Source organism: Meriones unguiculatus, chromosome 6 (genome assembly GCF_030254825.1).
Source record: "Meriones unguiculatus strain TT.TT164.6M chromosome 6, Bangor_MerUng_6.1, whole genome shotgun sequence".
Lineage (NCBI taxonomy): Eukaryota > Metazoa > Chordata > Mammalia > Rodentia > Muridae > Meriones > Meriones unguiculatus.
Genome location: NC_083354.1, coordinates 103,137,723 through 103,143,724, shown reverse-complemented (window position 1 = coordinate 103,143,724; position 6,002 = coordinate 103,137,723).

Here is a 6,002-nt window from a genome sequence, read left to right as displayed (position 1 = left end):
CTCCATTGCTGGTGGGAATGCAAACTTGAACAACCACTTTGGAAATCAATCTGGAGCTTTCTCAGACAATTAGGAATAGTGCTTCCTCAAGATCCAGCTATACCACTCCTAGGCATATATCCAAAGGAGGCTCAAGTACACAACAAGGACATTTGCTCAACCATGTTTGTAGCAGCTTTATTTGTAATAGCTAGAACCTGGAAACAATCCAGATGTCCCTCAGTTGAGGAATGGATACAGAAATTGTGGTACTTTTATACAATGGAATACTACTCAGCAATTAAAAATGAGGAAATCATGAAATTTGCAGGCAAATGGTGGGACCTAGAAGCGATCATCCTGAGTGAGGTATCCTAGAAGCAAAAAGACACACATGGTATATACTCGCTTATATAGACCTATAAGATAGGATAAATATACTGATAAATATACCTAAAGAAGATAAACAAGAAAGAGGACCCAGGGTACAATGATCATTCCTCACTTAGAAAGACAAATGGGATGGACATTGGATATAGGAGCAAACAAGTAACAGGACAGGAGCCTACAACAGAGGGCCTCTGAAAGACTCTACCTAGCAGTGTATCAAAACAGATATTAAGACTCATAACCAAACCTCCAGCAGAATGCAGGGAACCAAAAAAAGGGGGGGGGGAGTTGATAGGGCCTGGAGAAGACAGGAGTTCTACAAGGACCAAATATATCTGGGCACAGGGTCTTTTCTGAGACTGACACTCAACCAAGGACCATCTATGGATATAACCTAGAACTTCTGCTCAGATGTGGCCCGTGGTAGCTCAGTAACTAAGTAGTTTTCCAAAGTAAGGGGAACTAGGACTATTTCTAACAGGATCTCAAGGGCAGGCTCTGTGACCTCCCCACCCCCCCAGGGAAGGAGCAGTCCTGTTAGGCCACAGAGGAGGACTTTGCAGCCAGCCCTGAAGATACCTGATAAAACAGGGTCAAATGAAGGGGGAGGAGGTCCTCCCCTATCAGTGGCCTTGAAAGGGGCAGGGAGGAGACCAGGGAGGGAGTGTGGGGTTGGGGAGGGAATGAGGGAGCAGGATACAGCTGGGACACAGAGTTAACAAAATGTAACTAATAAGAAAAAAAAAAAAAGAGTAAGCCTGACCATACATGGAGATAACCTAGAATCCCTGCACAGATGTAGCCTATGGAACCTCAGTAACCAAGTGGGTACCTTAGTAAGGGGAACAGGAGCTGCCTCTGACATGAACTCTCTGATCAACTCCTCCTGAGGTGGGGAGTAGCCTTGCCAGGCCACAGAGAAAGACAATGCAGTCAGTCCTGAGGAGACCTGATTGGCTCTAGGCAGAGGGAAGGGGAGGAGGACCTCCCCTATCAGTGAACTTGGAGAGGGCCATGGGAGGAGATGAGAGAGGAAGAGTGGGATTGGGAAGAGACAAGGGAGATGGCTACAGCTGGAATACAAAGTGAATAAATTGTAATTAATAAAAAAATAAAATAAATTTTAAAAAGAGTGAGCCTGAATGAGGATTGAGCATTTTTCCTAGGGCCTTCCTTCTTGTTTAGCTTCAATCCTCATTCAGAAAGACAAGCACAATAGACATTGGAAGTAGGGGAAGCCAAGGAATAGGACAGGAGCGTACCACAGAGAGCCTCTGAAGGAATCTACTGATTGAGGTATCGAAGCCGAGGCTGAGACACATAGCCAAACTTTGGGCACAGGATACATGGAATTTTATGAAAGAAGGGGGAGATAGACTTGGAGGGTAAGGGGCTCCAAAAGGAGATCAGAGGGGAAAAAACGTGAAAAAAACAAAAACAAAAACAAAAACAAAACTGAGCCCTAGGGACCCTGAAAAGAATGATACACCAACTAAGGTCAATGCATGGAGAGGCTCTAAAACCCCGGCTCAGATGTAGCCCATAGACTCAGTCTCCAAGTGGGATCCCTAGTAATGGGTAAAGGTGCTGACTCTGACATGAACTCAGTGGCAGGCTCTCTGATCATCTCCCCCTGGGGATGCAGCCTTGCCAGGCCACAGAGGAAGACAATGCAACCAGTCCTGATGAGACCTGATAGGCTAGGGTCAGATGGAAGGGGAGGAGGACCTCCCCTATCAGTGGACCAGGGGAGGGGCATAAGGAGAGAAGAGGTAAGGAGGATGGGATTGGGATTTTATTCTTTTTTAAAAGAATAAAAAAAGAGTAAGTGTGACCTGAAACACCTGCAGTACAGAACTGTGAAGTATTCTGAAACTGAGATGCAAAGGGAGATATTTAGTCTCTTTCTAAGCCCATGGATTTAGCTGCCTCTGCAAAGGAGAAATATACAGATAGTAATACAAAAGATGACAACATTACGGTCCTTGCTCTTCTGTAAATTTTGTACAGAAAAATTCATAACGTGGCAAATAAGACCACAAAATTAAAATGTCCTGTTCTGTGAGATGCTTTGTGAAAATTATTTAATACAGTCTCCTGGATTCTTCTCAAGGTCCTTTGGAAATTAAACTTTACATAAACACAAATCATTTGCTTAAGTCAATTAATGGAGCGTGTAGAGCAAACAAGAGCTTTAAACTACTGCTTATAGGAATACTTTTCTGTGTTTATGAGTGTAATTCTCAAAGCACAAGCTTGAGAGCCATCAGTTCAAGAATCTGGAAATGTTCTGTCATCTGCAGTTTAGGATGCATCATCACTGTTTACAGGAAGTGTGTGAGCTGAATTCTAACAGACATAGACGGTGTAGTCTTGTTCAGTGCTCACTGCGTGACAGCCAGGAGGAACACTTTTGCCATTCTTATCTCTCCTTCATCCTGCAGCAGGCGGTTTCTGCTGATTCCTTGAGGCATAGTGCAACAGATTCACTGTGAGGTGCTACTATCCTGGATGTGGGGTTAACGAAGCTCTGGGTTCACATAAGCGTGCTTTGGGCAAGTGAGAGAATAAGAAAGGAAATTTGGTCACACGTCAGGCATGTTTTGAGGAAGTACTGCCTTGTGTAATTTAATTATTACGACAGGCCATAGGAAAGCCTTGTGGTATCCTGGTCTATACGATCTGTTGCTTCCGTAGAACCTATGGAAGTATGTGAAAGATGCTATGCAGGAAGCAGGAAAGCTTCTTTGGCAAATTCTGTTTCTCCCTCTCTTGCCAACTGCTTGCCTAAGACTCCTGACTCCAGAGGCTAGAGTCCAGAAAGACTGATTTCTTTCTTTTTGAAGTGTGGTTTAATGTATCCAACTCAGAATAGAGGAATTAGCATAGCCTGCAATATTTGCAAAATATACAGATTCTACCCCATTTGTGTTTTCCTGTTTCTTAGTGTTAATTACAGTTTATTCACTTTGTATCCCAGCTGTAGTCCCCCCCCCATTCCCTCACAATCCTACCATTTCTCCCTCATCTCCTCCCATACCCCTCTCCAAGTCCAATGATAGGTTCTCCTTCCCTTCAATCTAACACTAGCCTATCAGGTCTTATCAGGACTGGCTGCTTTGACTTCCTCTGTGGCCTGGTAAGGCTGCTCCCACATCAGAGGGAGGTGATCCAAGAGCCAGCTCCTGAGTTCTTGTCAAAGAGTGTCCCTGTTCCCCTTACTAGGACACCCACTTGGAGACTGAGCTGCCATGGGCTACATCTGTGCAAGGGTTCTAGGTTATCTCCATGCATGGTCCTTGGTTGGATTGTGAGTCTCAGAAAAGACATCTGGACCCAGATTTAATAGTGTGTTTTAAATACAACTAAAATAGTAAAAAGTGAGCAATTTTACATGATTATACTAAAATTTCTTATTGCAAGGTTATATATTTTAGTAGCACGAAAAATTGGCCTACAAATAAGATCATCTCCTGGGAATGTACATTAAAATTTAATATTTGAGAAAAAATAGGAAACAAAATTTTAAAATTAAAGGTAACATATCATACATATTACATATTCAAAGATTACTATTCTTTTTTTATTATGCAAATATAAATTATAATATGAAGACAGATTCAACACTTAGAAAGTAAGCAAAATTACATCACTGACATTCTTATGCTATTTTATTTTATTTGTGGAAACAGTATAACTGCCTACGTGGGGAAAACAATCAAATGATGAGGAAAATATTAAATGTGTGGCTTTTTGCAAAATAGAGAACAAATTCTTAAAATATAATTTTAAAGCATACAAAATACTGAGTAAACTAATAGTCTTAATTCTTGTTCCTTGAAAAATATTTTATATATAGAAAGTTTTTATTTATTTAGAATTGAGTTGTTCATACAACATCCAAAAATACCTACCTGTGGGGCATGAGGACATATCTTGCTTTACATTAGCTATTTTCTTTTCACCAAGACAAACACTGTAATTTTTGCCCTCCATTTACCTTATTCTTCATAAGTTTTAGTTAAAATCCATGTTATTTACATTAGCTCACATTCACCTATTGCAATGGTTCTCAACCTGTGGATCATGACCCCATGGGGGTCAAGCGAATCTTTTACAGGGGTCACCTAAGACCATTGGAAAACAGAAATATTTGCAAAATAATTCATAACAGTAACAGATTACAGATATGAAATAGCAAGAAAAATAGTCATATGTTTGGGGGTCACCAAAACATGAGGAACTGTTGGAAGGTTGAAAACCACTGACCTAAAGCACATATTCAAATGTATACAAATAACATGGAACATGATTAGATATTACATATTAACATGTCTTGATCATATAGAAAGATTAATATTTGAGCAGTACAACAATTTCTGGGAAATAACTTTTCAATTTATTTCTTTTATTGCTATTATTATTTATTGCAATTTATTCACTTTATATTCCTGCTGTGGTCCCCTCCCCCCTCCCCTCCCAGTCCCACCCTCCCTTCCTCTTCCCCCTATGCTTCCCTCTGTTCCACTGACAGGAGAGATCCTCCTCCCCTATTATTTGACCCTAGCCTGTCAGGTCTCCTCAGGACTGTCTGGATCCTCTTTCTCTGTGACCATCTCACCAGGAAGAGGTGAATTCTTTTTATATCTGAGACATTAAGAATTTACATATAATAGATTATACATAAACACCTTGATAATATTTATTTTAATTATAAGGATGGCTCATTTTAACTGCAGCATGCCTATAGCTCCATGGTATAAATAAGACAGCAGCTGGAAGTAAGACCTGCCTGAGGAGTTTTCTTGAAGAGCTGATTGAACAACTTCTCTTATTTTGCCTGTCTTGGGTCCCAGAATTGTTCACCATAACCTTCAGCTTTGAACATAAACTGTTTCCTACGCTTTTAAAATGGTTTCACTTTTGTTTTTGAAAACCAGGATAGTCTCTATTTCCACTGTAAGGATTGTCTTCTTGAATACTTACAGTAGCTTTCTCCACATTCCTGGTTTTTCAGTACTTTTAATATTAAAAAAAAATGCCAAGAAGGAACTTTTTCCACGAAGTCTCATGAATGAGTGAATTTTTATCTGTTTTATATTCTGTCAACAGAGGTCTCAGTATACCAGGTTTGAGGCAGTATTCCAGTCAACATTAAATAAATTATGTGAATGTGTATGGTGTATGTATGTGTATGATGTGTGTGGTGTGTGATGTATGCATGTGAATGTGAGTGTGTGCTGTGTACGTGTGTGTGTGTAGGTGTGTACATTTGAATGTGAGCTCCGGAAGGCCGGAGGATAAACCTGTATGTCTTCCTAACATTTTCTTTATTCTTTTAGCCATAGTCTCTCACTAATCTGGAACCTATCAATAGTCAGTAAACCCCAAATATCCTCCTTTCTCTGCTCTCTGCCATCTTTAACACTGGGATTAGAGGCACACGTAGCAATGCCCAACTTTTAAGTGAGTGCAGGGGTCTGAACTCATGTCCTCAATCTTATACAACAAACTCTTTACTGGCTGAGCCATCTCTCCATCCCCTGAGTGTTCATGTTTATCAAGTGCCAGGGATGACCCCTGTCATCACTGAGGAATTGCTAGATCACCTTTTCATGTGTGCTTTGGATAAA